Genomic DNA, 12,349 nt, shown 5'->3' on the forward strand with positions numbered 1-12,349 from the left:
GTTTTGTGTTTGAATGCATTCCACTTCTTTTTTTTTTTGGAGACGGAGTCTCGTTCTTTTGCCCAGGCTGGAATGCAGTGGCCGCAATGTCAGCTCACTGCAACCTTCGCCTCCTGGGTTCAAGCCATTCTCCTGCCTCAGCCTCCTGAGTAGTTGAGATTACAGGCGCACACCACCATGCCCAGATAATTTTTGTATTTTTAGTAGAGACAGGGTTTCACCATGTTGGCCAGACTGGTCTCAAACTCCTGACCTCAGGTGATCCGCCTGCCTGCCTCGGCCTCCCAAAGTGCTGGGATTACAGGCATGAGCCACCGCACCCAGCCACATTCCATTTCTTGAAAAGCACAAATTATTTTTGACTGTGTCAGAAAAAGCTATCTCAGTTTTAAACACAGGTAAGAGCTGGTGCTAGAGCCCCCATCCTGTCTAGCTGTGACCCAGCCTTGCATCTTCTCTCCTTCTCTCTGCCCCCAAAATAGAAAGGCAAGCATAGAAATAATATGTCCATTTCTATAAAAAGATTTTCCATGAGCTCCTCTTTATGATTCATGATTTGAATAGGAAGAAACCACAGTGGCAAAAGGGAGGGAGATCTGACTTGGGAAACCTGAGATTATATCCTATGAGGGCACTCTTACCTTGGCCTCGGTATTGCATTGGGAAGTGCAATCTGACCTTGCACAAGAAAAACTGCCAAAGTCCCTGAGGATGAATCATTGTTCCCTGTGGGAAAGATTACCCTGCAGCTGCCCAGGTACCCTGAGAGCAGGATAAAGGGAAATGCTCACTTCCCAGAGCAACAATATCAAACAGTTAGAAACGCAGTGGCTGCAGTTAATGGCTCTCTGGGCAACAGAAAAGAGCTCTTCCAATAGGAACAAGACACTGGCAAGGTTGCAGAGAAAAGGGAACACTTATACACTGTGGGTAGGAGTGTAAATCAGTTCAACCATTCTGGAAAGCAGTACGGTGATTCCTCAAAGAGCTAAAAACAGAGCTACCATTTGACTCGGCAATCCCATTTATAGAAATACAAATCATTTTATCATGAAGACACATGTACATGAATGCTCATGGCAGCACTCTTCACAATATAGAAGACATGGAATCAACCTAAATGCCCATTAATGACAGATTGGATAAAGAAAATGTGGTACAGATACACCATGGAATACTATGCAGTCACAAAAAAGAATGGGATCATGTCTTTTGTGGGAACACGGATGGAGCTGGAGGATATTATCCTTAGCAAACTAATGCAGACACAGAAAACCAAACACTGCACGTTCTCACTTGGAAGTGGGGACCAAATGATGAGAACACATGGACACAAAGAGGGGAACCAACACTGGGGTCTACTTGAGCAGGGAGGGAGGATGGGAGGAGAGAGAGGGGCAAAAAAGATAACAATTGGGTACTAGGCTTAATACCTGGGTGATGAAATAACACGTATAACAAACCCCTGTGACACGAGTTTACCTGTATAACAAACCTGCCCAGGTACCCTGAACCTAAAATAAAAGTTTAAAAAAATGCATCTCCACGCCCGGCACAATGCGTTTTTCTAGGATGAATACATGGCCTGCATAAGCAGCAAGGGACAGGCCCCTCCTCTATGACCATTCCTATAAAATCATGTTAGAACAATCCTGGAGAGAAAAAGCCTACCACAGGAATAGCTGCGGTGGAGAAACGTCCTTAGGGCATTAAAAACACAGACAATTATCTTCAGGAATAAACAGCAATATTCCATTTGCTAAAAGTGGAAAGTTTTCTCTGTTGTTAAATAGGCACACTGGGCTGGGCATGGTCATTCATGCCTGTAATCTCAGCACTTGGGGAGGCCAAGAAGGGTGGATCACCTCAGATCAGGAGTACGAGACCAGCCTGGCCAACATGGTGAAACCCCATCTGTACTAAAAATACAAAAGAAAAATAAATGAGCCAGGCGTGGTGGCACACGCCTGTAGTCCCAGCTACTTGGGAGGGTGAGGCAGGAGAATCACTTGAACCCAGGAGGTAGAGGTTGTATTGAGCTGAGATTGCACCACTACACTCCAGCCTGGGCAACAGAGTGAAACTCTGTCTTTAAAAAAGGAAATACGTACACTGGTTGGCTATGTAACTCTGAGCAAGGTTTCACAGACTCTAAGAAAACTTGATTCAATTTGCAGTTTTCAAACGATAGGAGAGTGAAATCCCAGAATCAGACCTTCTGATGCAAATAAAATATTGTTGCCTGGTTTATGGTTATAGTAAATTTGATAGTGTTTATTATTTTTGTACTATTGAGCATACATGGTCCTGACAACCGTAAGCAAAGAAAGGATCATCTTTCAAGTAACCATTCTTGGATATTTCTGTGTTTACAGAATAATTCTCTTCCAAGAGCAATGAATGTGCAGCTGGACACATATGGCAAGATCTGACCTTCTAAATCACTCTTCCTGGAGTTAAAGAAAACATTGTCTGGACATTCTTGTGATAACATCACAAGATGAGGCTCTTGAGCACTTATTCTGAAACCCAACATATAAATATTCTTTGTACCGAGGCCACCTTGGATTGCAGCAGCCATGCTGGCATAAGATTCAATGCTTTCCTGTAATTGTTCAGTTATTGGCCTTGAAAGTGGCTGTCATTTATTTCATCGCAATTGAGAGCTGTTTTTCCAACATATATATTTTTTCAATAAAGGGTGCCGTTCAGCTGTGAGACAAGAGGCTCACTGCTCATTCTGCACCCACAAACATAAGAATAATAATTTGGGAATTTGAAATAAGAACTATGAAAGGACAGAGAACTATGAATTGTGGAATTGTAAAAGCTGGAAACAAATCCCCAGATTATCTATGACAACTTCCTCATTCTATGGATGGAAAAACTGAAGCCCAGGCATATTTATGAAAAAGAGGGTCCCATGAGCTTTCTCAAATAGCCATCTGACTTAGAGAAAATGAACTCCCAATCTAACTCAAAAGGCCATCTGTGTGGGTCAGGACAAGCACCAGCCCAGCTGGGGAAGGGAGACGGTCTACACCCTCTGTCAATCTCGGCAGAGCTCTGTTTCTGTTGGCAGCTGGTGAAAGGGGTACATCTGTTTTCCTCCGAGGTAAGAATCATGATCATGATACTCATATACCCGGTGTGTGTTTTCCACCTCCTCTGATTCTACAGGACCAGGACAGAAAAAAAAAAATCTAAGGGAGTAAACTCTGAAAATAAGTAGGGTTCCACATTTGCTCAAAGTATAACTGAAATTATGAATGTCATCATGATGAATGTCATCATTAGTGATGTGATGAATGTGATACCAGTTCCCAGCAGGAACAGTAGCAGCTGCTATCTGCTCAGTGGGTCCATCTGGGAGGAGGCACTTGGCCCTGTGGTTCAGCTACCAATTCTACAGAACTATTTCTGAGAGTGGTGGATCCCTCTTCTACCGTGTTGCTCATCTTCTAATAACTCATTAGAGTTCTACAATGAACAGAGAGCATTTCTACTCAAACCAACAGGGCAGGGCATAAAATGAGCACCCGCTGCTACCTAGGAGCACAGCAGGACCCACCGTGTCAAAGCAGGCCCCTGAAGGAATTCTACGCAGTTACATACAGCACAAACTCCAAGCATCAGAATAACAGTCCGTAAGCTAAAAAGCAAGCTCAGAGTTTCCCTTCTATTACAATGTGTTTAAAAGTATGCCTATTGTCCTACATTAGAAATCTCCTATAACTTGCATTTTTTTTTTTTTTTTGAGACAGAGTCTTGCTCTGTCGCCCAGGCTGGAGTGCAGTGGCATGATCTCAGCTCACTGCAGCCTTCGCCTCCCAGGTTTCACTGATTCTCTTAGCCTCCAGGTTAGCTAGGATTACAGGCAGGCACCACCACGCCCAGCTAATTTTTGAAATTTTTTTTTAGTAGAGATGGAGTTTCACCATGTTGGCCAAGCTGATCTCCAACTCCTGACCTTAAGTGATCCACCTGCCTTGGCCTCTCAAAGTGCTAGGATTACAGGCACAAGCCACTTGCATTTTTTAAGTCCCATGAATACCTGATTGCTCATTCATTCATTGAAGAAACATTGGTTGAGCTGGAACTATGTATCTAATGTCATGAAAAGTGAAGATGCAAAGATTAATAAGATGCAGGCCCCTCCCCTCAAGGAACTTGTTATCTAGTGAGGAAAAGAAATATATACCAAACAGATTACCAAACCCCGTACTTAAGGCGTGCTGGAGGTGCACAGGTATGATGGGCACACAGAGGAAGAGCCCCTGAGAGAGTAGGCAGGTGTTCCAGAGAAGACACTATGCTGGGAAAAGGTCAGCCAGGTGATATGGCAGGTTAGGTCAAGGGGTAGGGTAGGCAAATCCAGAGAAATGGCAGAGTAGGGTAGGCAGAGAGCCCAGGAAGATGGAAGACCCAGTCAACAGCCAAGGCAATGAGGGCCTGGGTGCCTTGTTCATGGACTTGGATGTGCCTCGCAGGCAGCGGGGAGACAGACAGTCCAGTGAAAGTTTACTGCATGGAAGTCTGCCTTTACTATGCAAAACTGGGGGCAGTGACTCCTAATATCAGGGTATCAGAGTCCATTTCTGAATCATTTCTTCAACTGAAAGTAGGACATCTTGGTTCTATAAAAACTTATTAACCTAATTGTGCACAATCCATTTACTCTCTCTGAACTCCACATCCCTCGTGACAGGTTATCAATAATTCCTACCCCTTAGCTGCTACACAGGAATGCTGAAAGCATCAGGCAACAGCTTGCAGGGAGTTACCCAAATATAAGGCGCAACCCCTCCTTATTTCATTGAATCAAATTCCAAATCACAGTTTCCTGGAGTTCTTATTCCTCACCAAGCAAAATCCTTCCCTGATGTCATTCCCGCTTCGGTCCTGAATAGCCAGGATATTTGAAAAAGCTGGATCTTAGGGTACAGGCTTGACTCCAGGCCAAGGGAACTAAATCGGTGAGACAGGTGCTAGGTGCAACTCACAGATCTGGGGATGGCCCAGAGAAGGCTTTGATCTCTGAGTCTCTCACCATCCCAGCTTTGACCAGATATTAGAATAGGTCGGCTGCAGGGGCTCTTGCCTGTAGTCTCAGTACTTTGGGAGACTGAAGTAGGCATTATCATTTGAGCCGAGGAATTCAAGACCAGCCTGAGCAACATGGAGAAACCCCAACTCTACAAAAAGCACAAAAATTTTGCCAGGTGTGGTGGCAGGTGGCATGCACCTGTAGTCCCTGAAACTCAGGAGGCTGGGGTGGGAGGATCCCTTGAGTCCAGGAGGTTGAGGCTGAAGTGAGCCGTGATAGCACCACTGCTCTCCAACCTGGGTGACAGACACCATGTCTGTAAAGAAAAAAAAGAAAAGAAAAGAAAGATGTAAGAATAAAGGCTCAGAGGGCCAGGGAGCAACAACGCACAGCTACTACTAACAATTCATACTGATTTTAAAAGTTCACAAGCTTATCAATGTGATTCATCTTTAAATCTTCAGACTCAAAAACTGTAAAACAAAGTATGGGCGGGGAAGATGTCAAAGCTGGAGGAACATAAAGGGAAAAGGAAAACAGAAAGAGTAAAGGGAAGAGGTGAGGGGTGGTGACAGGACAATGAAAGGAAGGAGGTGGGTAAATGAAATGAGGCAGAAGGGAGGCAAAGATCCTGCGCACCAGGAAGCTCACTTTTTTTGAGACGGAATGTCACTCTGTCACCCAGGCTGGAGTGCAGTGGCCCTATCTTGGCTTACTTCAACCTCCACTTCCCGGGTTCAAGCGATTTTCCTGTCTCAGCCTACCAAGTAGCTGGGATTACAGGCGTGAGCCACCATGCTCGGCTAATTGTTTTTTTTAACAACAGGAAGATTTCAATCAAAGGAAAGGCTGCCATGATAGACAGTCTCCCTTGGCTTGCTAGCTCAGGCCTTGGAGTTCCAGGAGCCTGACTGATCCCTACAGGCAAAGCCTGAAGAGGTCAGATTTGCAAAAGAAGTCTCCTTCAAGCATCCTTTTCCATGCGCCCTTTACTGACTATCTACTTTGATCTGACCTCAATGGGCCCATGTTCTCCTCCCCCTTGGAACCCCAAAGTGCTTCTCCTTATCAACCCTGCTGTAGGAGACTCCTCTAACATAGTCATTTCCTAAGGAGAAATCTGTGAATGTCTTTCAACACGTGCAAAAGCAGCTTTGGTAAGTCAGTCCCTGGATCTTTAGATGCCACCAGGGATCTGCATGGGACATTCAATTGCTTATGAACAATCAATCAGAGCTTTCCAATCAGGAAAACTGTCTATGTGGGCTCTTTTAAAAAATATATTCGAAAAGTGCAACGTTTTCATGCAATCTCCCTGTTCTCTACCAACCGTAAGCACTGGGAAGGGTGCCCACCACCTATTGCTGAGACCATGCCAGCAGAGAACACACACAGGACCAGGGTCTTTAAGAATACTTGTGGAATGGATGAATAAATGAATGGATGGGTGGATGAATACAAACATGTCAGAGTACAAACAAACAGGCAAAAATTAAGCATGAAAAATGAGGAACATATGTGAGCAATCCACTCTGCAAAGCAAACCCAACATGTACTGTGCTTTGGCATATGACATCATGAGGTTCCATCGCTGCCCTCATCCCTCCTTCCAGATAAGCTGCTGCTTTCACAGTGTATAGAACTCTTGTTATTATGTTTGGACTCCAATCCCATGTGAACACACAGCTGCACAGTCCAGGATGAGGCCTGGCCAGGTCAAGAAGCAAAAAGCCAGCTGCGAGTCATGCCTGCTTTAGGAAGAACACAGAGATCTCCAACACAGGCTCCAGGTGTCAGCAGAAGGCCCTGATGTTCTACAGACATGCGGTGCCTAAATCAAAGATCCTCCATCCAAAGGCACAGGACTCTCACACCTGGAAATGTGCTCCGAGAACATCCCGCACCATTTTGTTTTCCTATGGATGGGAGTATCTACACACAAAAACAGCTCACTCCCAACACTCTTCATTCATGTAGCTAAATGGTCTGTTTTAAATAGAAATTCTGATGAAATGGAGAGGGCCATCAGGTCAAGGAAAGTTGCTGTTTTATAAACTAGAATAATGGATCAAGCCTTGGACTTCCTAAAGTGGGAGAATCACTTGAGCCCAAGAGTTCAAGGCTGCAGTGAGCTGCAGGGCTGCCACTATGCTCCAGCCTGGGCCATAGTATAAGACCCAGTCTCTACAAAAGAAAAAAAAAATTGTATCAGTTGGAAATGGTGGTGTGTGCCTGCAGTCCTAGCTACCTGGGAGGCTGGGGCAGGAGAAGTGCTTGAGCCCAGGAGTTTGAGACTATAGTGAGTTATGATGGCACCTGTGAATAGCCACTACACTCCAGCCTGAGCAACACAGTGCACCCTGTCGAGGGAGGGAGGGAGGGAGGGAGGGAGGAGAAGAAAGAAAGAAAGAAAGAAGGAAAGAAAGAAAGAAAGAAAAGAGAAAAAGAACGAAAAAGGTGTATCTAGCATCCACTTGAAATCTATTTTAAATTGTTGGATTTTTAAACAATCTTAGTTTGTAAGATGTAAAACTGACTGTGCTTCCTACTGTATAATATATTTATGGATTAATTTAATGAGCCTTTACTATAAGCATGTACAGGCAGGTGTCAGAGGTGTACTGTAGTTTACATAAACTGGTAACTTCCAACTAAAAATAAAAATAAGTAAATAAAAATCTTCATCTCTGATAGTTCTGTGTGAGGCAATGCTTGAATAAGGTAAACTGCTGTCTTCTGAATTATTCTTTGAATATTGAATAAAAAAAGAAATGGGAAAACAATAAATATCAAGTTTCTGATCCAAAGTCCATGCCTACAAGAGAGTTACATGCGTTTTGATGTCCTTCAGCCTTTTGAACCCAGCAGACAAGAATGTGTTGAGTAACCACCGTTTCCCATGTGCTCTGTGAGGCACTGGGAAGCAAGATAAAACAGTCTATCAAGGAGTTCCAGTCTAGTTCTAGCTCCAAATAATTTTTTTTTTTTTTTTTTGAGATGAAGTCTTGCTCTGTCACCAGGCTGGAGTGCAGTGGTGCGATCTCAGCTCACTGCAACCTCCACCTCCCGGGTTCAAGTGATTCTCCTGCCTCAGCCTCCCAAGTAGATGCAACTCCAGGCACATTCCACCATGCCCAGCTAATTTTTGTATTTTTAGTAGAGACGGGGTTTCACTATGTTGGCCAGAATGGTCTCGATCTCTTGACCTTGTGATCTGCCAGCCTTGCCCTCCCAAAGTGCTGGGATTACAGGTGTGAGCCACCATGCCCGGCCTTAGTTCCAAATAATTTAAATCACCTTTAAGATCCCATCTTGTCGTTTAATCCCAAAACACGTCAACTGCAGCACTGCAGGACAACCACAGATGCACAGGCTAGAATGGCTGATGGCCTCACGCCCATCAATCACACCAGTGTGGGGACAGAGGGAGACCGCATCCTGCGTGCTACTGCTCCACCATGCCTTCCCTGAGGGAGTTCTGAACACTTCTACACCTACAAAATGAAAACACCCACTTTTGCTCATGGCAGGGTTCTTCTCTCTCCTCCCAAGTGCCGATCGCTGTTGACTCTTGTGGATATCTGAGGTGCCTATGACCCCCCACCCCCATGCTGGCCTTTCCCTTGGTGTCCAGCAACTTCCATGAATGACTGGCCACCTCCTTCTCACTTCAGTCCTGCCGCTCTGTGGGGTTTCTCTGGTGCACTGCAAGAGGACTCTGTCCCAAGAGGCTTGCACACTTCATTCTGCTTCATTCATTGACTGCTGGCTTCTTACTGGTTCCAAAAGTTGTATTAACCCAAACAGAGAGGTCTATTTCCTTGTTGACTGACAAGCTCCATATTTACATACTACAAGGACATTCTGACATTAATTCTGTTTATCCATGAAAAGAAGGCCACTGCTTCTGCCACAGATGTCCCTCACCTCACTCAGGACCGTATGCCTGGAGGATCTTGAGGCTGCAGACAGAATCGGGGCAGTAAAGGCTTGGGTCATGAAGTCTGAGTATGAGTGTGAAGTCTTGAGTTCACACCAGGTGTGACACTACCCATGAGCACTGGGTTGGACCTGGGAGACCAGATGCTTCTCCAGACCCCTCGTGACATCCCCATGCAGGGGGCATGTTTAACCGTAAGAGGAAAGCCAAGACTCCCAGGAGCAAAGCAGTGATCAAATCTTAGGAAAGGGAGAATGACAGCTGGTGGGGAGAATTTTTAAGTAGATGTTACAAGAGAGCTATAGTAGTAGGATTTTCTAGAAAAATAGAACCAATAAGAGATATACATTGATTTATTGCAATGATATAGCTCATGCAATTACAAAGGTAAAAAAGTTCCAAGACCTGCAGTCAGCAGGCTGGAGACCCAGGAGAGCCAATGGTGCAAGCTGCAGTCTGAAAACAGCAGACTCTATAGACCCAAGAAGAGCCAATGTTTCAGTCTGAGTCCAAAGGCAGAAAGGACAAATGTCCCAGCTCAAGCAGTCCAGTTGGAGGAGTTCCCTCTTCCTCAGTCTTCCTGTTCTATTCAGGCCTTCAACTGTTTTGACAAGGCCCCTCACATTATGGAGAGCAACCTGCTTTAACTCAGTGTACCCACTCAGATGTACATCTCATCCAAAACACCCTCCCAGACACACCCAGAACACATGACCAAATGTTTGGGCACCACATGGCCAGTCAAGCTGACACATGAAAGTAACCATCACAGGAGCTAAAACTGAAATCCACAATTCAGGATGACAGAGGAAATTCACTTGACTCACCCCAAAGTCAAAATGCCAGCCTAGTCTCCAGGAAGACTCAGTTCTCAGCCACTAGTGAGAGCACATGCATTTTGCTTCAGATGGTCATCTTGAGGAAGTGACCTCAGTATAATGCAACCTGAGATGAACACTTAATAAATGTGGCTTTGATAAAATTCTCATGATAAAACTACACAGAAGAACTCAACGTCTCATGTTTCCATTCACCCAAGCTCAAGGAACTTTGTACCTCATGGCATCTGAGTCAAGAGAACAGCTTACCAACTCAAGCCCTACGCTGACGGAGGAGGCAGACTGAGTCACAGAGACTGAGTAACTGGCCCTCGGCACAAGACAGGAGTAAACTCCTCCTAATTAGCCAGTCTGATTTTTTTTTTTTTTGGCAATATTCTACTGGGTGTTTTTGACTGCAATTTAAACAGCTTTCAGTACTGGAAGTGGTTTAACAAGCAATCTTGGGTCAAAGTATGCAGCATAAGGCCTCACAGAAATATTCAAATGTTTTTTAAAAAAAGAAATGTTCAAATGTTCCTCCCTTGGTGTGTTTAGTGGTTAGAACTCAGGTTATTAAGTTAAGCTGCCTGGGGTCAGATCTCAGGGCTACCATTTAGAGGCTGAAAAACCCTGAGTTAAAGTTGCTTTGATCTTTGTTTTCAGTGTCTTTACCTGTAAAAATGAGGCTATCAAATATGTATACACTGTCTATGATGTGCAGGCTTTTAAACAACCTGCCAAAAAGACAACAGCATTGTCCCTGTTTCCCAGTGGAGGAAATGGAGACACCACAAGATTAAGTGACTTGGCCCACACTGCACAGGCTGAGAAACCCAGATGTGAATTCAGGCCGCCTAGATGCAGTCCCCAGCATCCTCTAGCCTACCGCATCTCCCTGTGGCTGTTTGTGAGACGGTAAACTAAAATGAGGAGGAACCTATGTGCCCAGAACAGTTCCTGCTCTGTAGTATGCCCATCAACAGCCTTCATTGACTTGTGACCGTGGAAATGCATTTTAAACTATGGCAGGCTAATAAACACCATGGAAACACAATTCTATGCATTCATTGATGGTCTTTTAAATTGTGGGGTGATCTAAATCTAGTAACACTTGAAAAAAATTTATATAAATGCACAATAAAACGTTCTTTGAGTTTGGTTTTGTTAAAGTTTAATTGGTAGACTTTAATTGATAGGAATTCCTGTACTACTAAGACTTGCTGCAAATGTTTTTTGTTTTGTTTTGTTTTGTTTGTTTGTTTTGTCTAAAACACCTTCAGGATAGTGTTTTTAGTATTTTTTACTTTCCTTTATTATTATAAGACACTCATTAGTAGAGTCAGCACCAAATATGTGAGATGTATTTGGAGTTGTTTTAAAGACCGTTCTCCCGATTCCAAGCCCAAATTTTGATTTATTACCTTCCAAAATATGTGGAAGGGAGTGCGGGCCTTAAGTTCAGCGCTAAGTTCACTACTGCGTGGAGGCCAGCCACACATTTCAGCTAACAGGGTTAGCCTAGTTCCATTGAAAACCCCATTGGAGATATGAAAGTAAATATGACTGATTCATTTAAAATCAGAAAAACACTCAATATTTTCTTCCCTCAATTTCTGGTAGGCAAAGATATCACATGAGTGTGACTTAAGAAAAACTTAATCTTTTTCATTTAAAATAAGCCATTTTTTAAAAACCAAATGGTTCAGTTACTAAACGTCTATCCGAGTCAAGGAGCGAGGTCACACTGCAAACTCCATTTATTTCTACTAAAGAAAAATAGCCCGGACACCCCCGCGCAGACCACCATGCCAGGACAACCCGCTCGGGAGTCGGGCCTGGAAGCAGGGGGACAGCGTCGCCTCCCTGCAGCCGCCGGCTGGGACCCGCTGCCAGCCTTTGCCCAGGCTCGCCCGGGCCCTGCCCGCATGGCGGTGCCCCACCTGGTGAGGACGTGGACTGCAGTCCTCCCTCTGGGGATGGGTCGGTGGGCTCCTCTGAGCTCCGGCGCCCCCAGAGTCTACCCCCCTCCCACTGCTCCTCTCCCCTCTCCCCAAGGTCTTTCCACCCCGCACCCCCAGGGATCGGCGCCCCTCTCCCGGGTGTACCTCACAGCTCAGCTCCTTTCTCCCGGCTTCTCCCCGCACGGTTCGGCTCCCCTCTCCCCGTGGTCTCCCCGACCCCAGCTCTGCTCTCCTCTCCCCAGCTCCCCAACTCCGGCTCTGCTCCCCTCTCGCCCGGTCTCGCATGGGGATTCGGCCCCCTCTTCCGAGCCCCGGTGCCTAAGCCCCTCGCCCTCCCTCCGGGGCGCCGGGGGTTGGAGGTACTCACGGCGCCGCAGCGGGCCGGGGACTCCGGACCGGGCGGGCAGGCGGCTGGTGACTGCAGCTCCGGGGCCGGCCGAGTGCAGCCCAGCGCGGCTCCCGCCCTCGAGAACCCCCGCCGTGTCATTTGACCATATAAGGAGACGCACGCCTGCGCTCGCTGGCACCGGGCGTGGGGCGCGGGGGACGGGCGCCCCCAGGCCTCGCGGTCGCCGGGCCC

The 12,349-nt window shown here is 45.9% G+C and overlaps 1 protein-coding gene across 4 annotated transcripts in view; it reads right to left on the bottom strand.

The window, feature by feature from the left end:
* The window catches only part of FHL2 (four and a half LIM domains 2), a 75,349-nt gene that overhangs the window by 31,149 nt on the left and 31,851 nt on the right, over positions 1-12,349 (bottom strand). The window contains exon 1 of one of the 4 annotated variants that reach the window (XM_064371433.1): positions 12,137-12,156. The exons of 2 other annotated variants lie outside the window; for them this stretch is intronic. The gene's annotated coding sequence lies outside the window, so the exon portion shown is untranslated. Of the gene's footprint in view, positions 1-11,913; positions 12,003-12,136; positions 12,157-12,349 lie in introns of those variants that run through there. One more of the 4 variants, XM_012471488.3, reaches the window with a different exon arrangement.

This window comes from Aotus nancymaae, unplaced genomic scaffold, assembly GCF_030222135.1.
Source record: "Aotus nancymaae isolate 86718 unplaced genomic scaffold, 86718_ANA_hifiasm-v0.15.2.pri h1tg000131l, whole genome shotgun sequence".
NCBI classification, from domain to species: domain Eukaryota; kingdom Metazoa; phylum Chordata; class Mammalia; order Primates; family Aotidae; genus Aotus; species Aotus nancymaae.